The sequence below is a fragment of the Phyllobates terribilis genome, unplaced genomic scaffold (genome assembly GCF_046119375.1).
Source record: "Phyllobates terribilis strain yellow unplaced genomic scaffold, ASM4611937v1 Scaffold_2__4_contigs__length_985480577, whole genome shotgun sequence".
In the NCBI taxonomy this organism is placed as follows: Eukaryota; Metazoa; Chordata; class Amphibia; order Anura; family Dendrobatidae; genus Phyllobates; species Phyllobates terribilis.
The window spans coordinates 840,225,036-840,249,340 of record NW_027362762.1 but is presented as its reverse complement, the minus strand read 5'-3'; the positions used below and the strand labels follow the sequence as shown (position 1 = coordinate 840,249,340).

General features: G+C 44.7%; 1 protein-coding gene across 2 annotated transcripts in view; it reads right to left on the bottom strand.

Annotated features, from left to right (window-relative positions):
* WSCD1 (WSC domain containing 1) overlaps positions 1 to 23,535 on the bottom strand; it is a 328,308-nt gene extending 304,773 nt beyond the window's left edge. For both annotated transcript variants that reach the window (XM_073667817.1, XM_073667816.1), the window contains exon 1: positions 23,188 to 23,535. The gene's annotated coding sequence lies outside the window, so the exon portion shown is untranslated. The remainder of the gene's footprint in view (positions 1 to 23,187) is intronic.
* Positions 23,536 to 24,305: the final 770 nt, after the last annotated feature.

Sequence of the window (24,305 nt, the reverse complement as noted above, 5' to 3'; positions counted from 1 at the left end):
CTTAATGTTTACTTAGCATGTGGATTACCCAAGCAATACACAATTTACTTCTCCAATGTTTCCCTTTCCAGCTCATACTACCTTAAGCTTTAAAATTCACAAGAATTTATTCTACACTTCAACATCCATTGTCTTAAATTTTGGCTGGTGTAAAAAAAACTCTAAATAAACACATCTGGAATAAATGTATTGAATTTTGAGCTTTTTTTAAGCGCAGTGACTTGATCATAAGTCAGAGATATTGTGTAACGAATTAAGGATTTTTTTTATTTAGCAACTAATTATTAAAAAACTTTTTTAATTAAGTGAACCTACACCTTAACCCCTTCCCGACATGTGATGTCAAGTCCCTATGTGTGGAACAGGCTCAGGAGCTGGGTCCGCACCATACCAGGGAAATGTCAGTTGTTTACATAACGGACAACTTCCTACAACACCAGTGGTCAGAGAGAGCGTCTGCTTAACTATATAAATTCTGCTGTCAATCTCTGACACTGGCAATGAAATAAGATAATTGCAAGTACACGCATGCGCTGACTCACATCAGCACCCACAACGTGATAGTGGGTGAACTGACTGATTGTCATGGCAAGGACCTGCTATCGGCCCCCACAACTGCCACCTTTGTCCTCCTGTGAAGCCCAGCCTATGGCTGAGCTTCAGAGAAGAACATAATTTAACTATATACTGCAATAGTGTTTAATTGCAGTATACAGTATAAGCAATCAAATGATCGAAGCCTCAAGTCCCTAAGGGGACTAAAAAATAAGCTAAAAAAATAAATAAAACTTCAAAATGACCCCCTTTTCCCTAATTACAAAAAAAAACGACGCAAATTGCATTTTTTTTTATTGTTGCAGCAACTCCATAACAAAAATGCAATAATAAGTGATCAATACAGTTTATTTACCTGAAAATTGTATGAATAAAAATGTCCGCACACCACACAAAAAAAATCAAGTCCTCACACAGCTCCATTGACGGAAAATGAAACTTGATACAGTTGTCGGAAAAATTGCACACAGACACATTTTTTACAAATGTCTGAATTTTTTTATCGTTTTCTAGTACATTGATTGGTAAAATAAATGGTATCATTCAAAACTGCAACTCACTCTACAAAAACATACCATCATATTATTATGTGGACAGAAAAAAGTTATGACTCCTGAAAGAGGGGGTGTTAAAAATCAAAGAGCAAAAATGAAGAGAAAAAAAAAAAAATCACCTGGTCGGGAAGAGTTTAAACTCCAATCTGTCAATATTCAATCATACATATAAAGCCAAATGCATACACTATGATCAGTTAAAGGGAAAGTCCATGATTAGTAAATCATGGCTATTTTCTTTCAGAAATACACTTCGTTCCAAATTATTATGCAAATTGGATTTAAGTGTCGTGAAGATCCAATTTTTTGTTTGTCAAAGAAATTCATGGATGGTATTGAGACAGAGGGCTCCTCAGATCACTGAAATGTATCTAAAACACCTGTGATAATTAGTTTGTAAGGTGAATCCAGTTAAAGGAAAACTGCTTAAGAAGGACGTTCACATTCTTAAGCAGACCACAAATTTCAAACAATATGGGGAAAAAAAAGGATCTCTCTGCTGCCAAAAAGTGTCAAAACGTGCAATCCCTTGGACAATGTATGGAAAATGTAGATATTTCACGAAGAAGAGAGATGTGTGGCTGATACAGTGTACAGACGAGTTAGTGCAGATAAAGGCATAATGTGGAAAGTTTCTGCCAGACAAATTTATCAGATTAAGAAAGTAGCTACTAGAATACCATTACAAAGCAGCAAACAGGTATTTGAAGCTGCTGGTGTCTTTGGAGTCCCAAGAACTTCAATATGTAGAGGCTTGCTATTGTGCATAAACATAGTCGGCTACCCCTAAACTGTGCTCACAAGCAGAAACAGTTGCAGTGGCCCAGACATACATGAAGATTAATTTTAAAACAGTCTTGTTTACTGATGAGTGCTGTGCAACCCTGAATGGTCCATATGGTTGGAGTAGTGGATGACCACCATGTCCCAACAAGGTTGCAACATCAGCAATGAGGTGGTAAAGTTATGTTTTGTGCTGGAATCATGGGGAGAGAGCTGGTAGGCCCCTTTAGGGTCCCTGAAAGTGGAAAAAATGATCTTGCAAAGTATATAGCATTTCTGACTGATCACTTTTTACCATGTCACAAAAAGAAGAACCATGCCATCCCTTCATCTTCATGCATGACACTGCACAATCTCAAGCTGCAAAGAATACCTCTGAGTCATTAGCTACTATGTGCATAAAATAAGTGAAACTCATGGTGTGGCCACCATCCTCCCCTGACTTTAACATTATTGAGAACCTCTGGAGTATCCCATCCTCAAGCAAAAGATCTATGAGGGTGGGAGGCAGTTCACATCAAAACAGCAGCTCTGGAATGCTTTTCTGACATCCTGCAAAGAAATTCAAGCAGAAACTATCCAAAAACTCAGAAGTTCAATGAATGCAAGAATTGCGAAGATGATCTCAAAGAAGGGTCCTATGTTAGTGACGCGCCCCTGGGCCTGTGTCGCGCTGCGTTGCGCACGCGGGAGCTTACCCGGAGCCGGATCTGTTGAGGGTTGTAGTCTCGTGGCGGTGATCCGGTCCGTGCCCAGGGAGTCAGACTAAGTGGCGCTGTTTTAGCGGTAGATGTTGGACGACTACGCCACCCGTTGAGTGCAGCCAGGGAGCTGCTGCTGCAGGGCAGACCGCTGAGGCCGGTGGTAGGATTGTGCAGCGTGATAGTATAACCCCCAACGGGAGGGGTATGGCCTCAGGGCAGCCGACGTGGATGATGGGGGTAGCAGGAACCACTCGGAGACGGTACTGTGTAGTTCAGGGTCTTTACTGGTGACAAAGATAGACCCTCCCGGAGTACTGGCTAGCGATTGGGGCCTGGTCAGTCCTTGAGCAGATGGGATCTCCCCTGGCCAGGCGGAGTTGTAGGCCTCCCAAACTAACGATACTCTTCTGGCTACCTTGCTAGAGGCGGGTATAAGTAGCCCACGTCCCTGAGTGTACAGTGTGGTGCTCACCCGTATGGCCGGTGACTCGGGGCCTTCGGGTTTCTGGGCCAGAGGACCTGCAATCCCCTGCCGGTCGGTTTCTGCTGCTGGATAGGAGTTAGTCCCCACAGCCTCGGACTCCGGGTCCGGTGATAACTTCTCAGTCAGGGCGAGCTCTGCAGCTGCCAGCCCCTGACTCCTTGTAACACTGCTCCCACAGAGCTCCTGTTGTTTCTTCCTATATTTGCTTCTTTTCTCTGCTTCTTCTCTACTCACTCACCCTGCCTCAGCCCTAGGTTTATCTAGGGGAAGTTCTTCCCCTCCCAGGACTGGGCAGGAGGTGTGGCATGCATAGGATCCCTGACCAAGAGACCTCCCACCTGCTCTCAGACATAACATTGCTGTTACTGTGGAAAACCAGACCCCTGGGGTGCCACATTCCCCCCTAGTGAAATTTAGTACTCCGGGACTAAACATATTTTAGAAAAACATAACAAGATATAACAATAACAATAAAGAAACACATAAAGGTGGTCACGGCATGTCCGTAACCGGGTGCAGTCTTTGAAGAAAGCAAGGTGTCCATTCCACCAAAACAGGGAGACGTAACCAGGTAGGGGTCTGTCCTGCCCCGAGTCCTTAACAGTCTTTAGTCCGTCCTGGGTTACGCTCCAACTATGTACAAAGGATTCCCGGTAAATCCACCAAAGGACTCCTAAAAATAACTAGAAACACATAATTATACACAAGCAACAATAAACAGGTAACCACAAATAAAACAATTTATACACTTCAAATCCTCCAACGTGCGGGTAACTGGCCCCTAGTGGCCCTAGTGGACCTACGGAGCTGACTGTCTGGCCCTGAACTACAGGGTGTAGGAGCTGTTAAGGGTAAACTGGGCAGCGGTCTACGGGCCCTTTGGCTCACTAGGGATATGGCAGGCTCACTGCAAGCAGAGGGTTGATCCTCCTGGTCTGCTGGTGTGGGGTCTTCTGCCTCCTGGACCGGCTGTTCTTCCAGCTCTACCTGTTGCTCCGTAGGTGCTTGGGATGCTGGTTGGAGGAAGGTGAGTACGGGTACCACAACTGCACCACTGACTTGAGTCCAAGACCGAGGGAAGTCTCCGAGCACAGTATTAACCATGTCTTCCCTTTCCTCTACGGGTCGAGGGTCTTCTTGTTCCTCTTCAGGGTTCCGTAGCTGTTCGGGACACTTCTTCAGGTGATCCCGGGATACAATGGTTGTGGTTTCCCCTCCGTCTTTACTGATGGTACAGACCTTTGGGTTGTCGTGGCTTGAGGGCAGTACGGTGTACGGGTCCTTCTCCCACTGGTCGTCCAACTTGTGGAGCCGTCATTTTCTCTTCAAGACCTGCTCTCCGGGTACCAGGGGAACAGCGGGAGCATACTGGTTGTAAGTTTTCTCTTGTCTCTCCCTAGCCTGACAGAGACTTCGCTCCACGCTCTCCTGTACTCTCCGGTACTGCTGCTGCCTCTCTGTGTCCCAGTCTGCTTCTGGTGAAGTGTCCTCAGGTGTCAGGACTCCCATTTCCAGGTCAACAGGTAACTTACCAGGTCTCGCCCTCATTAGGTAAGCCGGGGTACAGTTGGTGGAACCTACCGGGATGTGGTTGTATAGGTCCACCAGATCGGGCAGCTTCTCAGGCCACAGACTGCGTTCTTCCAGGGGCAACGTTTTCAGAAGATCCATTACCACCTGGTTCATTTTCTCACAAAGTCCATTAGTTTGCGGATGATAGGGTGTCGTCCTTATCTTCCGGCAGCCATACAGAGTGCAGAATTCTTGGAAGACCTCCGCTTCAAAGGCAGGTCCCTGGTCTGTCAACACTTGGTCCGGGTACCCGTGTGGACGGCAGAAATGCTGCTGGAAGGCTCTCGCTGCTGTTCGAGCTGTTAAGTCCTTGACGGGGACGACAACCAAGAACCGGGAGTAGTGATCCACGATGGTTAGTGCGTAGACGTAGCCACTTCTGCTTGGGGTCAGTTTTACATGATCCAAGGCTACCAGTTCCAACGGCTGCCGGGTGACGATGGACTGCAGGGGAGTCTTCTGGCTGGCACGGTCCTTCCTTCTTAGGTTGCACGGGCCACAGTCTCTGCACCACCTCTCGATGGTTCCCCTCATGCCTACCCAGTGGAACCGCTCGCGCAGCAGGAACTCCAGCTTCTTCCATCCGAAGTGTCCAGCCCCGTCGTGGTATGCCTCCATCACCATGGCTGCGTCTCTTCGTGGCACCACTACTTGCCAGATTAGTTCATGCGTCCGGGAGTTAACCATTCTGCGGCACAACTTCCCCTTATAAAGGAACAGTCGACTCTTCTCAGCCCACAGTTGCTAGGCTTCCTCCGGAGCGTCTGGGTCAAGGCGAGCCTCTGGCCGAGTCAGCATCTCCTTCACCAGTCGGACGGCAGGGTCACTGTCTTGCGTTTCCTCCCAGTTGTAGTGAGGCAAGGGGTTAAACGTAGCGGCTTGCTTACTCCTTACCCGGTGGGAATACTGGATAGTCCCATGCCGGTGGAACGCAGGGAGTTCGACTTCTTCCAGTCCCTCTGGATCTTCTCCTACGTCCGGTACGTTTGGCATCCTGGACAGGGCGTCCGCGTTGGTATTGGAGCGTCCTGCCCGGTATTTGATTGTGAACTCATAGTTGGACAGACGGGCCATCCATCTCTGCTCTAGGGCACCGAGTCTTGCTGTGTCCAGGTGTGTCAACGGGTTGTTATCCGTGTACACGACGAACCGGGAAGAAGCGAGGTAGTGCTTAAAGCGTTCGGTGACTGCCCACACCACTGCCAGGAACTCTAGCTTAAATGAGCTGTAATTCTCAGGGTTTCTCTCGGTGGGTCGCAGTTTTCGGCTGGCGTAAGCGATTACTCGTTCTTTCCCCTGCTGGATCTGGGACAGCACGGCTCCTAGCCCGATGTTACTTGCGTCGGTGTAGAGGATAAAGGGCTGGCTGTAATCCGGGTACGCCAGGATTTCATCCCCCGTGAGGGCCATCTTCAGCTGGCGGAAGGACTCCTCTTCCAACTTCTCCCATCTGAAGGGCGGCTTCTGGTTCTTGGCCTTCCGGGACTGGCCTATCAGGAGGTCCTGCATAGGAGCTGCCTTTTTGGTGAAACCGGGGATGAACCTGCGGTAGTAGCCTACCAACCCGAGGAACTGCCGCACTTCCTTTACACTGGAGGGACTTGGCCATTCCTTAATTGCGGTGATCTTATCAGGGTCGGGAGCCACTCCGTCAGCGCTCACCACGTGTCCCAGGTACTGCACCTTTGGTTTCAGGAGGTGACACTTGGAGGGTTTCACCTTTAGGCCGTAGCTTGCCAGAGCTTCGAACACTTCCGCCAGGTGTTTCAGGTGGTCCTCATAAGTCTTAGAATATACGATGACATCGTCCAGGTACAACAGGACCGTCTCAAAGTTTCTATGGCCCAGACAGCACTCCATTAATCGTTGGAAGGTTCCTGGTGCGTTGCAGAGTTCGAACGGCATGCAGGTAAACTCGCTAAGTCCCATCGGGGTGGTGAATGCGGTCTTCTCCCGGTCCGCCTCTGCTACAGGAACCTGCCAGTACCCACTAGTGAGATCCAAGGTAGAGAAGAAGTTAGCAGATCTTAAAGCAGCCAAAGACTCCTCTATCCTTGGTAAGGGGTACGCATCCTTGTGTGTGATACGGTTGATTTTCCGGTAATCTACACACATCCTCATGGTGTTGTCTTTCTTTTTGACTAAGACTAGTGGAGCTGCCCAGGGGCTACAGCTATCCCTGATCACCCCAGCCTCCTTCATGTCTCTAAGCATCCCCTTGGCGTGTTGGTAGTGTGCAGGGGGTACGGGTCGATACCTCTCTTTTATGGGAGGATGTTCTCCCGTGGGGATGTGGTGTTCTACCCCCTTGACTCGCCCGAAGTCTAACGGGTGTTTACTAAACACTCTCTCGTACTCTTGAACCACCCGATAGACTCCCTGTTTCTGATGTGAGGGAGTGGAGTCAGTACCCAAATGTAGTTGCTGACACCAGTCCTCCATTGTTTTCTTAGAGCCGTTACCTTCCTCCGGGTGAGATGGAGGCAAGGGTTCCACAGATTGTATAGCATTTTGGTTAATGGTATATAATTTGGCTAGCGTGGCATACCGGGGCAGGTACACTTCCCTCTTCCCGATATTGATTATGCGAACGGGCACCCTCCCATGGCGTACATTAACCACCCCCCGTGCTGTCAAGATGGTGGGCCTACTGTCTGAGTAAACTGGTTCTACCATTGCCTGGTAATCTCTACCTCTCAGACCAATAGCTGCCCGGCACCAAATCATCATTTCACTTTTTGGGGGCATGGCAATAGGGAAAGGGTCACACATTCTCACGCTACCAATCTCACCGCCGGAGAGTTCCACCTGTTGCCGTCGCATCAGTGCCCGGATCTCTTTTTGGAGCACTCGCTGCTCGCCGGAGCTGGCGTTCTTGGCAACCTGCTGTAAAAGGAAAATCACCTCTGCAAGACAATTTTCAATTACATTAGTTCCTAGAGTTATCTTTGGGTGACTCTCGTGTTTGTCAATGTCTACAATGATCAGTCCCTGTGCTGCCAGTTCAACTCTACCAATTTTAATGGTCACCTCTTTAAATCCGATCTGTGGCACGGGCTGACCATTGCTGGCGATGATACTCAAGTCGTCGTCAGGGTAGCGGGTAATATCCGAGTCATTCCAGTACTGCTTGAAGAGCACGTACGGGATGGTGGTGACCTGTGACCCGGTGTCCAGTAGGGCACTCATAGGAATGCCATCCAGTACCACAGGCAAGACTGGACGTCCTCCCACATATTTGTCGCGCCAGTTTGATGGGCCTGATGATCTTTGGTTGGCCCTCTACCCTAGGTTGTGCCAGTTTAAAGGACAGTACCTTGCCATATGTCCGGGTTGATTACAGCGGCGGCAGATGGGTCGTCCGTCCTCGTTGTATCGGTCGCTGGGTCTTCCTCTGGCCGGTGGGGTCCTCCTTGGTCGACGCCACGGGATGTCCTCCGGTCCGGATGCCAGCTGGATCTTCCCTGGAGTGGAAACCTGTAAAGACTGCACAGTTCGGGTTAGCGCAGCAACGCTTTTAGCTAGCTCTTGGACCTGATGGTGCAGGTCTGGAGCCGAGTCATTGTTCAAAGCCTGCGCATCAGCTCCCACAGGCCCTGCCGACAAGGGTGCCGCCTCCTGGTGGTAAGTGGTAATGGGGCGTCTGTGGGTCACAACGCCACCTGGTGCCGGTTCTCGGAGCACCCGGATGGCTCTGTCCTTGAACTGTGCAAATCCCAGATGAGGGTCCTGTAAGGCCATTGCCCGCAACTGGGTTCGGTGGGCATTGCAATATAAACCCTCTATAAATTGTTCAGTTAACAGCCTGTCCTCGTCTCCCACGCCGTCAGGGTCGGTCTGCTTAATGGCTCTCAGGGCCTCTTGTAGGTTCAGGGCATAGTCCCTTATACTCTCATGTGCCCGCTGTTTGCACCCGTAGAATCTAAGCTTGATCTCGGCTGAGGTGCGGGTATCAAAGGTGTCCCTCAGCCGGGTTAGTATCCCTGCGACAGTCCTCCCCCCAGGTGGCCAGGACTTTACCTCCCTTTGGGCTGCCCCGGTTAATTGGGCCACCAGGATGCTTACTTTTTGCTCTTCTGTGAGGGGGTACACCTGGAAGAGGCTATCCAGTTTTTCTCTAAAGTCCTGCAGGGTATGTGACTCCCCTGAGTACTGGGGTAGCCAGGCTGCCCCCGGGATATAGGGCATGATGAAAGGCATGACCGCAACAGCGGTGGCGCTGGCGGGGGTTGGAGCGGTGAAGCTCTCCTCCGTATCCGACATCCTTCTCCCCCCTAGTGGACCGTGGCCTACCTTGCGATGATCCTCTTCCGTAGGCCGCGGCTCCGCAGTGGATCGTCAGGGTTGAGGACCTTCCGTCGCGCTCCTGTGACGTCGGCGTCTGCTGGGCTCCTTCCAGGACCTTACGCAACGTCCGGACGTGAGGCGGGGCTTCAGTTCTCGCGCGTTTTCGGAGTCCACGCCCCTCTTCTTCCCGCGCGGCGTCCTCAAGATGGCGTCCAATGGCGGGAAAACTCCACGGATGGCGGGAAGAAGCGGAAGATGGCGCCGGATGGCGGGAATCTTCACCACGGGTAAGTTTTCGCAGTCTTTTTCAGGCACGCAGTACCCGGTGGTTGCGGGCACGAAATCCTGCCGACTACGCCAAAAGTTGACGCGCCCCTGGGCCTGTGTCGCGCTGCGTTGCGCACGCGGGAGCTTACCCGGAGCCGGATCTGTTGAGGGTTGTAGTCTCGTGGCGGTGATCCGGTCCGTGCCCAGGGAGTCAGACTAAGTGGCGCTGTTTTAGCGGTAGATGTTGGACGACTACGCCACCCGTTGAGTGCAGCCAGGGAGCTGCTGCTGCAGGGCAGACCGCTGAGGCCGGTGGTAGGATTGTGCAGCGTGATAGTATAACCCCCAACGGGAGGGGTATGGCCTCAGGGCAGCCGACGTGGATGATGGGGGTAGCAGGAACCACTCGGAGACGGTACTGTGTAGTTCAGGGTCTTTACTGGTGACAAAGATAGACCCTCCCGGAGTACTGGCTAGCGATTGGGGCCTGGTCAGTCCTTGAGCAGATGGGATCTCCCCTGGCCAGGCGGAGTTGTAGGCCTCCCAAACTAACGATACTCTTCTGGCTACCTTGCTAGAGGCGGGTATAAGTAGCCCACGTCCCTGAGTGTACCGTGTGGTGCTCACCCGTATGGCCGGTGACTCGGGGCCTTCGGGTTTCTGGGCCAGAGGACCTGCAATCCCCTGCCGGTCGGTTTCTGCTGCTGGATAGGAGTTAGTCCCCACAGCCTCGGACTCCGGGTCCGGTGATAACTTCTCAGTCAGGGCGAGCTCTGCAGCTGCCAGCCCCTGACTCCTTGTAACACTGCTCCCACAGAGCTCCTGTTGTTTCTTCCTATATTTGCTTCTTTTCTCTGCTTCTTCTCTACTCACTCACCCTGCCTCAGCCCTAGGTTTATCTAGGGGAAGTTCTTCCCCTCCCAGGACTGGGCAGGAGGTGTGGCATGCATAGGATCCCTGACCAAGAGACCTCCCACCTGCTCTCAGACATAACATTGCTGTTACTGTGGAAAACCAGACCCCTGGGGTGCCACATTAGCATATAACTTGGCCTATTAAAATGTTTTGATTTCAGTAAATGTGACCTGTTAATGCTGAAAATTTAATTAATGACCATTTTCAGTTATGTACAACCTATAAAATATATGGAAGCTCTATAGTAGTTAACAATTTCGAACAGCATAGTTGGAGGTTTTTTTTTAGTTTTGATGATTTTAGTTTATTTATACTCTAATGGTTGATGATTTGAACATTATAATCACTCATTTGCGTCAATCATTTAGGAAAATCAGAGAAAAATAGCATTTGAATAATAATTTGGAATGCGGTATAGTGCTGAGCCTGTCATATGGTTGTCTGGTATTGTAGCTCAACTCCGTTCACTACAGTGAAACTAAACTGCAATACCTGACAAAACCTGTGGGTAGGTGTGGAGCTGCTTCCAAAAGACATTTCTTATGTGGTGAAAACCTTTAATAATATCACTTGGGGATGATTTGAAAAAATTAATAATTTTTTTTATGTGGAAAACGTAAAAATTTAATTATGATTGATTTGTCAACCTGATTTTCTCTATGAAAATCAGGTCTATGTTCATTATACAGCTTACTATAAGCCTTGAGTCATAATACATAATCCATAAAACTCCCCTGGACCATACTGTGCTGGAAGGTTCTGCAATATAGAGTTTAGTGATTTTATGCGCTACTGAACAGGTCCATAAGTACTGGTCAGCCATGTGCAATAGCCCTAAAGGTGATTTATTCTCATAACATCTAATCGGTCAATAATTCTGGCCAAAACCCCATTAAACTGATTGTCTCCAGCTCTTCTTGATGGATTGGCCTGTAAGTCAATATGGATATATCAAAATCAATATAAACAGCAATAATCTCTGTTGCCGGGTAAAGGACTTTGTGCAGGCTAGTTAGGTTTCTGCTGACCACTACAGTCAATCAAATGCAAAATAATCTGCAATGATGAGATGTCCGTGTATGCATCTACTTGTACAAATAATAAATCTACCTTCCATATCAAAGCTAATTTTTGTTGTTATCCAACACCTACAAAGTCACATTGTGAATCCTTAAGAAAAAAAACAAAACATTTGATGGATTTCACTATAGGAGGATCTAAGGGGTAATGTTTCTCCTCGTGGAGACTGGCAAGCCAAGCCTGGCATGTCAGAGTATCTTATACACCATGCATGCTCATCTGGGAAATTAAATATGCAAACTGAGATTCTGGTTTGGCATAAGGCAAGGCTTGTTAAAGAGTCGATATTGACTTTTAGTGTTACTACTTCCAATAGGTGGCACTAGAGTTCAAGTCCTCTTCCTCTTTGAAGATGCAATTTACATATTAATTTCCCAGAGGAGCATCGGATGGCGTATAAAATGAATAAGTGAATAGCGCCACTCGGGCCTGAAATTCCCATGGGTGACAGCTGTACATTACAGCTGACACCCTGTGGTTTCAGCCCTAGCCAGTTTTGAAAATGATCGAGGCCGATTAACCCCTTAAATACTGCTGTCAATTGAGATAGTGGTATCTAAGTGGTTGAAAGGGGGTTAAAAGACCCTATTTGGCAAGATCAACCCTCGCAATAGTAATCATGGATCGTTGCCATGGTATCCTGAGGTCATCTGATGAACCCAGGGTATGGTGGCCTGTAAGATCCTGCTATAAGCAGGGTCTCACAGGCTGTGTCAGTGAGTCACTGACAGGTCTCATGCACTGCAGTACAAAATCACTGCAGTGCATGAGACCAAAGATCAAAAAATATCCATGTTCCACAGTAGGACTAAGTGGAAAAGTAAAAAAAAGTTACATAAAATATGTAATAAAGTAAAAAAAAAGGATACATAATTGGTATTTTTGAGTCAAAAACAATTTTCATTTTTACATCCACATTTTAAAATAGTTCTGTGAATCACCTACGTGTTCAACCAACTCAAAAAAACCCTAGATGAATTTCTTGATGGGTCTAGTTTCCAAAATAAGGTCATATGTGGGGGTTTCTGCTTTTTTGGTACCTCAGGGGCTCTGCAAATGAGACATGGAGTCTGGTATGTATTCCAGCCAAATTTTTTCTACCAAATGTCTCTTCTTCCTTTCTGAGCCCTGCCATTGACAGAACTTTTTGATTACATGTGGGATATTGCCACGCTCAAAGGAAAGTGGGTAACAAACTGTGGGGTCCACTTTTTCAAGTTACCTTCTGCATAAGTGAAAGATTTAGGGCTAAAGCAACATTTTCGTGAAAAAATGATAATTTTCAATATGACGTCCTAATGTTATCAAATTCTGTGTAGTACCTGTGAGTTCAAAATGCTCACTATACCCCTGGATAAAATCCATGATGGGTGTAGTTTCCAAAACAGGGTCACTCGTGGGGGGTTTCTGCTGTTTGAGTACATCAGGAGCTCTGCAAATGTGACATGGCGCCCCCAATCTATTTCAGACAAATTTGCATTCCAAAATTTAAATGGTGCTCCTTCCCTTCTGAACCCTGTTCTTTGTCTAAACTGTTTCTGACTACATGTGGGGTAGCAGTGCGCTCAGAAGAAACTGGGTAACAAAGTTTGGGGTCCATTCTTTCTCGTGCTATCCCTTGTAAAAGTTAAAAAGTTGGAACTAAAGCAACATTTTAGAGCTAAAATTTAATTTAATTTTTTTTTCATTCTACTTTGCATTATTTCCTCTGTAGCACCTGAAGGTTTAAAACATTTCTTGACAGCAGTTTTGAAGTATTTGAGGAGTGCAGTTTTTAAAATGGCATCACTTTTGGGAATTTTCCAATATATAGGCCCCTCAAAGTCCATTTAAATCTGAATAAGTCCCTAAAGAAACAGGTTTTGTAAAATTCTTGAAAAAAACAAAATAGAAATTGCTGCTGATTCAGGGGTTCTCCCTGGTTCGGTGGAACAGTTTGTTAAAATTCCAGGCAGTTCCCCGAACCGGCACGGCAAGAAGTGGCGCCCGAGCTGGTTCCCTGGCCCGCAGTTTTCAACTGAATGTGCGTCCTTGGACACACATTCAGTAGAAATATATTGCAATACAGAAAGCCATTGGCTTCCTGCACTGCAATAGTTAACAGCCACCAGCTGCCGTCGGCACGCACATAGCTAGCATATGACATCATTGCCATGCGCCCGCCCGTCTGCGCCGCATATGAAGAAGGAAAAGGATGTCGCTGAAACGCGGCCAGGTAAGGAGAAACTTTTTTTTTTTTTTTGCTTTTTTTCTGAAAAGTCACAATATGGGGGACAGAAAAAGACAAATGGGAAAAGGAAAGACACATATGGGGCCAGCATGGAGACAGGATAGTGGGCATTATAACTATAAAGGCTAATTAAGGGATATTAATACTGCGCATGATGTACGCCTTCAACAACACAATAAGCTGTGCTGCTTACATAAGGATGCAAGATTTCAAGATGATTCTGTAGATAACGTTTCCATGACTTTCTTAATAAAATCTCAGGAGTGAACCTTACAGTTCGTTTGGTACAATCTACTCATGTTCAAGAGAACACCAAGTGGAAGGCGTCTCCATGACAACAGAATATTTACTTTCAGTAGATTTTTAACAAAAAGTTTATAGTAGTTCTGCGCGCTACAATGGCTGTTACGCTGTAGGTTGAGAAAGCCGATTTCTTTTACACTGTGTTCCAAATTATTATGCAAATAATATTTTCTCAGATTTTCCCAAATTACCTATACGAATTGCAGTCATTGTAATTTTCCAGTCAAATAACTATTAGAGTACAATTGAAAGGTTTTTGTACAAACTGCCTATGATAACAGTATATTTTTAAAAAAATAAAACACTCAAACTGCACTCAAAATGCATGTTCCAAATTATTATGCACAGCAGAGTTTTCAACCTTTTCATTTTAATAAAGAACAAAAAAATTGTCATTTTTGAAATTATAAGCATTAGCAGGTTATTGCAAACTGAAATCAAACAGTTTTCAACTCAAAACTTTATTCTAGGTGATGTTACATTTGCACATAGTACCCCTTGTTCGAAAGGAGCTTCTGAACTCTCTCGTCCATTCAATTTGTCAGGTTTTGGATGGTTTCTGCTTTAATTGTTTTGCATGAGGACAGAATACCCTCCCACAGCTGTTGCTTAGATGTGAACTGCCTCCTGCCATCATAGACACTCCTTTTGATGATGCTCCAGAGGTTCTCAATGGGGTTGAGGTCAGGGGAGCATGGGTGCCACACCATAAGTTTGTCCCCTTTTATGCCCATAGCAGCCAGAGATGCAGATGTGTTATGTGCAGCATGAGATGGGGCATTATCATGCATGAAAATGATCTTGCTGCGGAATGCACTGTTCTTCTTCTTGAACCATGGAAGGAAGTGCTGTTTGAGAAACTCAACATACATTATGGAGTTCATCTTTACCCCTTCAGGGATCCTAAAAGGGCCGACAATCTCTCTCCCCATGATTCCAGCCCAAAACATTACTCCACCTCCTCCCTGTTAGCGCTGAAGCCGTGTTTGCATGGGGTGTCCATCAACCAGCCATCCTCCACTTCATCCATCTGGACCATCGAGATCATTTCATGCATGATAATGCCCCGTCTCATGCTGCACATAACACATCTGCATCTCTGGCTACTATGGGCATAAAAGGGGACAAACTTATGGTGTGGCACCCATGCTCCCCTGACCTCAACCCAATTGAGAACCTCTGGAGCATCATCAAAAGGAGTGTCTATGATGGCGGGAGGCAGTTCACATCTAAGCAACAGCTCTGGGAGGGTATTCTGTCCTCATGCAAAACAATTGAAGCAGAAACCATCCAAAACCTGACAGATTCAATGGACGAGAGAGTTCAGAAGCTCCTTTCAAACAAGGGGTCCTATGTGCAAATGTAACATCACCTAGAATAAAGTTTTGAGTTGAAAACTGTTTGATTTCAGTTTGTAATAACCTGCTAATGCTTAGAATTTCGAAAATGACCATTTTGTTCTTTATTAAAATGAAAAGGTTGAAAACTCTGCTGTGCATAATAATTTGGAACATGCATTTTGAGTGCAGTTTGAGTTTTTGATTTTTTTAAAAATATACTGTTATCATAGGCAGTTTGTACAAAAACCTTTCAATTGTACTCTAATAGTTATTTGACTGGAAAATTACAATGACTGCAATTCATATAGGTAATTTGGGAAAATCTGAGAAAATATTATTTGCATAATAATTTGGAACACAGTGTATTTACTCATATAATACCATTGATTCCACAGAACTTGACAGACATCATTCTGAACTAATCTTTGGTCGTAGTCCTTGTCTTGCCTTAGGCTACAAGTATGCACTCAGTCTATGGGACTTTAGACTCGTGAATCCTCACATCACGCGCACTGAGCACTTTGAGGATTCCTCGGTGCCGACGCTGAGAATGGGCGGTCATGTGACCGCAAGTAAGCGATTTACATACTTTTCAACTAGACGTGTTCGGCCTCGCTCAATTCACTTGCTGTCACGGGTGTGTCAGAGGTGACAGACAGTCGCCCTGCAGTGGTTTGCAGGAGGTCTCCACGTTTGGCAATGCAGACAGCTGCCTAGACAGGAGGCTGTGTTTAGGACCCAGCGACTACCTCCCTTTAGTCTGGGTGTATACAGTATATACCTGGTGTGTCTAGGTGGGTGTCGCCGGTTATACTCATTTCTACTTGGAACGTGGCTGAAGCAGAATCACGTCCTCTCTGGAGTCTTGAGGCCGAGTGCCCTGTTGGAGTTCTTCTAAAGCTAAGTTATTATTTCCCTGTGTTGTCTTCTCCTTTCATCTTTAGAGTGCTAGCGGAGGTTGACTAGTGCTCATCTCCTTCCACCCCTAGCTTTAGCCTTACGCCAGGGATAGTAGGGCGAGGCATGTGATCGGCAACAGCTGCTGAGGCTGTCTGCTCTTTGTATCCGATCCTGTCCGACCTGTTACCTGACCCTATCCGCTCTGTCTGCACCTGATCCAGTCCATCCTGACGTACCCATACCCGAACCTGTCCTGCCTGTGCCTAGTCCTGATCCATCTGGTCTGCATCTGTCCCACTAACCTCACCTGCCCAGTCTGAATCAACACCTGTGATCCTTCACCCGAGTCAGCCCAGTCTACCTGATCCAGTACCTGTGCTGTCTACTAGTTGCACGTTCCACGGTTATCCAGTACCTGTCCGTTCCTGCTTTCCTGCCCCTTTGGGGGTCAGCTGCCGTGGCCCTGGGGTCTTTACTGGAGTCACACCTGGTGTCCACCTGGCCTCAAGTCTAACCACACCATCAAGGGCTCTAGTGAAGAACCAGGTGCGTAACAGAATGTGATGCAATAAGAGTTCTTGTAGGTGTAATATGTGGGTATTCCAACACTTTTGTCTATATAGCGTATGTAACAATGCAAGTTTTTAACCACCCAAATAGCATTTTGGGAGGACTGCTCAGTAGGCACCACATCACTTTCTAGTCCACTGTTATTAGAGTATAATTAAAATGTCCTAAGTTAAACTGACCTGGTGATGATACTGCCAGATAATAGCATTAGTAAAAAATGCTATTTCTTGATTGTGTCCACCACTTTGCATTCATGGACTAAACTTCTGTTATGGTGTCAGATATAGCATTCTTTGGGTACATCATTATTTTTATTATCATTTTCATTGTATGCTACTACTACTATATAATAATCATTTTTATTTCTATAGCGCCAAGATATTTATGCAGCACTTTACATTTTAGAGGGGACTTGGACAATATCAGACATTACAGAATAACACATAATTCAAAAGATACCAAGAGGAGTGAGGGTCGTGCTCGCAAGCTTACAATCTATAGGGAAATAGAAAGGTGAATGGTAAAAAGTGCTTGTATTGTATGGTCCAGTCAGCAATATAATAAATATAGTATTCACATAACGCTGCATGAACCGGTCACCAGCCAGTCTGTGTACAAATACAGACACAGAGCGCTATTAAAGGAGTTGTCCAGTACTTTTTTTAAGTTGCCCAATGTATTCAGCATGTGAGCATAAGTATCTCTGTAAATACCTTGCGTTGCAGATAATGCCTGTGAGTGGCGCTATCACTGGCCGCTCACAGGCATCACATGACCCCCGGCAGCCAAGGGTCCCTTTTCCACGTTCCACCAGTGGCTGCTGGCTTGTGGGCGGGGTTATTCCCCTGCATCACACCGGGCATCCACTGCGCACTCTCCCTCTCCACATTCATGCTACTGTACATGTGACGTGGAGAATAACCCCGCCCACAACCCAGCATCCACCTTGGGGACCCCAGCGCTGAGTCACGCCTCACTTGTCGTGACATCAGCGCAGGGTCACGTGATGGCTGTGAGCGGCCACCGATAGCGCCTCTCACAGGCATTATCAGCAACACAAGGTATTTACAAATATACTTATGCCCACATGCTGAATACATTTGGCAATTTAAAACAGTACCGGACAACTTCTTTAAGTGCCTGGGGGTGTGTGAACAGATGCTACAAGGAACCAGATTCAGAGGAAAATTTTGGAAGGGCAAAAAGGGAATAGCTAGATAAGTGAGGTGAGGCAACAGGTCAGTCTAAAGAAATATGTTTTAGGCCACGCTTAAAACTGTGGGTATTAGGAATTAACCAGATTGTCTGCACTAGTGCATTCCAGAAAATTGACTCAGCTTGTGAGAAGTCTTGGAGACGGGAGTAGGAAGTTTGGATTATTCAGGATGTTAGTCTTAGGTCATTAGTGGATTCGAGGGCACGAGTAGGGTGATAGACAGATGAGGGAGGAGATGTAGGGTGGTACAGAACTGTGGAGAGCTTTGTGGGTGAGAGAGATACGTTTATATTGTACTGTATAGCGGATGGGCAACCAGTGCAATGACTGGCACAGGGTATTTCTTTGCCAGTGTATACTACTGTTTGTCGCTTTTATATAGCTACAATGAAGACAGTATTATGTAAGTATTCCTCTCTAATTTCTATTATACAAATTTTCCTAGCTTTCTCCATAGACCTTAATTTATATCTTCTAGTCATAGGGTCTTTTTAAAGAGGACATGTCAACAGGCAGAAGCGCTGAGCTCCTACATGAGTGCTCTTCCATAGTGGTGCTCAATAAAAAGTCTATGAGCCCATACTCCATACTGTGAACAAGAGCATAAACTTTCTATTGATCAGGTCTTATGGGTGTCGTTGGTCTTAATCCAGCACCTTATTTCTTCCTACAATTGCTGTACTCCTGCTAATTTCATATGGATGACACATCCTATGTCACCAACAGTGTCACCCAATTGCGCTCCTGCGCAGGCGCACTTCTCTCTGCTCTGTCAAAGGCCGGCTTTAATCCTTGTCGTAGGCAATCTTTGAGCTTTCCTGGTGCATATGCATTACAGTGAGCCTGCACAGGAGCACGATGGAGGACACTGAGTGGATGACGTAGGATTCATGAAGCAGGGAAGCAGGACGGCGGTTATAGGAAGAGAGGAGGTGCAAGATCAAGACTAGCAATGCCCATTGGACCTTACTGGGCCATCTGTGGGTATAATAAAATATTTTTTGTGGATCTGAAGAGGTAATTGGGTTATTACATACAGCATTCTAGTATGCTGTAAAAGAAGGCTTAAAGGGGTTGTCCGGTCAAAAGTGATAAGTCTGCAGTCACTTTGTGTGACTTATGAATCCCCCCAGCGCAGTCACTGTGCACTGCAGGGATTCGCCGGTATGAGACCCGGTAACGGAGGGTTTGTATGTGTCATACATACCCTCGGCCAGTGGGCATGGCCTCGCTCTCCATACACTTCTATAGAGCGAGGCCGCACCTTCTAGTCGGAAGCGCCAACTGGCCATCTACATTACTAGATGAGGCGTGGCCTCGCTCCATACAAGTGAATGGAGAGAGGCGGCGCTGAATGGTGGGGGGTATGTATAACATATACATAGCCTCCGGTCACGGGTGTCATACCGATGAATCCCCGCAGCACACAGTGTCTGCACTGGGGGGATTCATTAGTCTGCAGTCACACTCTTATGACTCTTGACTGGACTACCCCTTTAATGGTGATGGGCTCTACTTTATATGGGGAAAACATGGTGACAGGTTTCCTTTAAGAACAAGCTGCTATCCGCCTCTGCTGAAGAAGCAATTGTCCTTCTATATCTCTGGTCTATTTTCAAGTAATAAAACAAGGACATCTTATTGTAAAGTCTTGGGAGAATGGTTAGTGAGGATTGTGACTAATGGACATGTATGAAAGCGTGTGAAAGACATAGACTTCAATGCAAAAACTTGTTCTAAGTATTTTTTTTAAATTTCTTGGAATTACAAAGTTTTTAAAAGGCACAGTTACTGAAATGTGCACAAATTAAAAATAAAAAGGGACAGGTCCTGTTTAAGCTTTCAATAGTCCACTAGAATAACTATTCACATACAGAGAAAGGAATTCTTGGGAATGTGTGAAGAACACAAGGCCTCTCAGTAGAATCCATAGTAAAAATCTCAAAGCATGGCAGAAAAATCATTCGGTTGGTAAGAAAAGAAGGAAATTAGATCTGGAATGTAAACCTTATTCTAAGCAATGAAAGCAATACAATTCTATTAAGGTAACGTAGAGTAATGTGAACACACTACACTAAACGACTGCCTGCATAAATATTTTTCGGAGCTCATGGGCTGCCATCTACCATTGGACTAAGGGTGTTACACTGAACGCCTGATTGATCTTTCCAAACAATAAGCCTACTATGTACAGCTCCTAAGGAAACCTACAGCAAAACAAAGCACTGAAAAGATAGGCTGGGAATACTTCTCACAAGACGATCCCAGGAACTTAAGGACACAGTATAAATCACATCTCCAGAGACTAGCTGACCCTCTCTGCTACTGTGAAGTAGACATGACAAGGGCAAAAATAAAGTACCACCTAGCTGGAAAATAACAGGAGCGGTCAAAAATAAAGATGTACATGCACTAAGAATTCATTGAAATAGACTACATGGGCGTATAAAAAAAAAATCATCCTTATTTCATCTAGAAAAAAAACTGTTGATTTTTATCCGTATGACATCCCTTTTTACACATCAGCAGATGTTAAAATTTACAAGACCCAATACAGTTTAAAGAATTGCAATGAATCTGTTAAAACAGGAATCCGATTTTTTTGCGCACCCGTTGACTTGAATAGGTGTCAGGACGGAAAAAACTAGAGCAAGCTTTTATTCACACGCAAATTTGGTCTGTGAAAAAACAAATGCACATCCAAATGGAGAACGTTGGTCCGAGTGCCGACAGTTTTTTCATGGACAGCACTAGGACCAAAAATACAGTCGTGTGAACTTGGCCTAGGAGTGGCCGAACCTTTCGCTTGGCGACATTGCAAATGATTGTTTGCAATTGCAGAAGTTAGTTATTGTAACTCTCGAGCTTCTATACAGAAAGATATAGTAAAGTCAAACTTATCTTAAGTTTTTGGAGGACTATATTCTTTGTTTATGCTGAGTTTATACAATGAAGTAAGTTTACTTGTAGAATGTTCATATAATATTATATATAAATAAATGCAAATCTTACACGATAATAAACAAATATGTCAAATAAAGTCAGTTCATGCAAGAAAAAAAAAAAAGCAGTTTCCCAGAATTCCAGTCAAGTTCTTTGTCACTGTCACGCCATAATATTCTGTTTTCTCAGGGCAAGAAGCAAATTAATGCATATTATTATCATTTCTCATTTTAGAACTTTCCGTAAGGCAATTTCAAACTGGCACTTTCAGCTCATTATATATTGGTAATATATATTTTTTTATGCTATAATTCACATTGCCGGATCATTTTTTACATATACTGTTTAAGAAGGTTAATTTACAGTCTTGCCCAGAAACACTAAATCAAAATCTACACGTAATGAAGGGATTAAATATGATTTAGAACAATGACTTAATGGATGCCCTCTCTGCTAGTCAATGTTTTTTTTTTTTAAACAATTTCATGGGTTATGGATTTTTTTTTTTATGAATTTTTACAAGTATGGCACAGGAGTCTACTTGGGTTTGGATGATATATTACATTTGTCTTGATTATTCAGCATTGACAAAGCCTCAGTCAAATGAAGAAAAGTTTGGCTACTCCGAATTGTGCTACAATGCATAAAATGAGATATAAACACACTTCTGATTGAAAAAGTAAATGAATTTGGCAGCGGAGAGGCTTGATGGCGGCCGGCATCTCTTCCTTGGACATTATGGGTTAAATAACCATTCAGGATGTGTTACATTCAGGACATTCACATGTATTATTGTGCTGCTCCCTGAAGCCTAGGCTCCTTAAAGAAACAGAACTCCCACAACACAAATGATGAAAAAAGATAAAAAGATAAATTGTACCCTGTGAAGCATAAAAATAACAGCATTTAACCAATTTCTTTTCCCAAGCCACAGTTATTTTCCTGGTGCGCTCATGATCTGCAATTACCATTTGCATTCTATTTATATAGTATCAGCCCTGTACTGTATATAGCCTCTTTTTGCATAATCAACAGTCACACATTAGAAAACGGGGAAGGTAATAAGTGCAATGGATGGGAATGGGAAACACAAGGAGCTAACTGTGCCGCCACTGAGTGGGAACAATCTGCATACTCTATGACGGTGATGAGTTGGAATAGACTTGCAATGTGTCATTAGCTGATTCAACAGGAAAAGGCAGAGCATGGAGTATATTCACCATCACTACTGACAGGAACACATACAGAACTTCAATCAGATCAATAGAGAAGATCTGCCAATCTTATTCTGTATAAAAAGTGGAGGCAGAGAAATATTGCAGATCAGTCCTTTAGACCTGGAACAACTCATCCTGTAAAGCAGTTTGAGACTTTCTGATGTTGTTTGGGACACTTATGGCTACAACCATTTAGGGCCACATACACGTGAGTCAATATGTGACGTTTTCAAGTACACAAAATAAATTGGAAATATTTGAGCACAAATCATTGTTGGGACTGGGGCATATTCACACTCAGGAAGACTTTAATCACAGCTGAAATATTTAAAAGGCATTTCTTATACATAATCCTGAATATGTTTAGAAGACCCAGTGTGACGATTTTATGTAATATACACATTGTGACCATTTCAAGTAATATACACATTGTGACCATTCAATGTAATATTCACATTGTGACCATGTCATATAATATCCACATGGTGACCATGTCATATAATATCCACATGGTGACCATGTTATATAATATCCACATGGTGACCATGTCATATAATATCCACATGGTGACCATGTCATATAATATCCACATGGTGACCATGTCATATAATATCCACATGGTGACCATGTTATATAATATCCACATGGTGACCATGTCATATAATATCCACATGGTGACCATGTCATATAATATCCACATGGTGACCATGTCATATAATATCCACATGGTGACCATGTTATATAATATCCACATGGTGACCATGTCATATAATATCCACATGGTGACCATGTCATATAATATCCACAAGGTGACCATGTCACATAATATCCACATGGTGACCATGTCATATAATATCCACATGGTGACCATGTCATATAATATCCACATGGTGACCACTTAATGCAATATCCACATTTATGACCATTCCATATAATATCCACATTTATGCCCACTCCATATAGTATTCACCTTGTGATCATTTCATATAATAAGCACTGTGTGATCATGTCCCATAATATCCACCTTCTGATAATGCCCCTATACTATCCACATTGTGATCCTGTGATATTTTGCACAGTGACAGGACTATGGGCTCATCACAATGACACATTGCTGTAGCTGTCACTCATCCTTCCTATACAGAATAGTCAGCTTCTTATACATCACTATATAGATACTATGTGCAACAGTCAGTGCATTCTCTGCAAGTTCACAGAGAAGAGTCTGCAGATCTCCCCAGATGGACAGGAGACACATAAAACTTACCTGTGAGATCTAGGAGGAGGAAAAAGTAACAGTCCAATAGGCTGTGCAGACTGAGAGGAGAAATCCAGCTCCCTGTGGCATCCCCTGCAGCCTCCGGTGCCCATCCACAGGGTGAGCGGTACTCAGCAGCCCCTCAGTGCTCGGCGCCTGCCTGCATTCTGTGAGCTCCACTACCTCCAGCTGTTTATATCAGTAACTAACCGAGCAGCAAGCAAGAAGCCCAATCCGCGCATGCTCAGTGCTGCCCGTCACTGCTGCTGCTACAGACATCTGCGGGGTCCTAGCGACTACTGCTGACCACAGCGCCCGGGATGCACGGAGGGGACACAGGCTCTGGTACAGCTGCGCTCCAGCTGCGTCTCCTCCTGCACCTGCGCCCGGAGCTGCTGGTCCTGTGCAAATGCTGCATCTCTCCAACTGGATGCGACTGATGGGATTTCTACTGTATGGGATGAGATGTGCAGGGTTAGCTGGCTTCTACAGAGACTGGAGTCAGTAGATAAAATTGTCAAGTAAATATATTTATTAATAATTTATTTATTTTTACTATTCATTAAATGTAAAGTATGCTTAAAAAAATATAGGCATTCTTAGAAATAAAATTGAATTAATTACCTTAAATGGACATATACAATTTTTCATTTTATTTTCTTATTATTTATTTTATTATTTTATTGATTTATTTTATTATGTATTATTATTTATTTTAAAACTTCATATTATTTTTATATCATATCTTATATAATATCTTATATTTTTTTTCAATTTAAAGTATGCTAAAAGCTAGGAATTATGGTGAGAATAAATGGATTTTTAGAAATAAAATGAGAATAAATGAATGAAATTCATATGTGCTATTCTTTTTTTTTTCTTTAAAAGTCAAAGGCTTCGTTCTCAAGACGAGCGCTTATCACGTTTTTGACGCTGCGTATTTTCCCCTTCTTATTTAATCAGCGTAAACTGACAAGACTTACATTAGATGCGAAAAATCCGCAAGTAAAAAACGCAAGTGCGTTTTTAAGGCGTTTTCCGCACTGGAAACTCATCAAAAACTCATGTAATCCGCACCTAAGTATATCAATTAAGTTCAGTGAAATCAAAATACCAGAAAGTTTCAA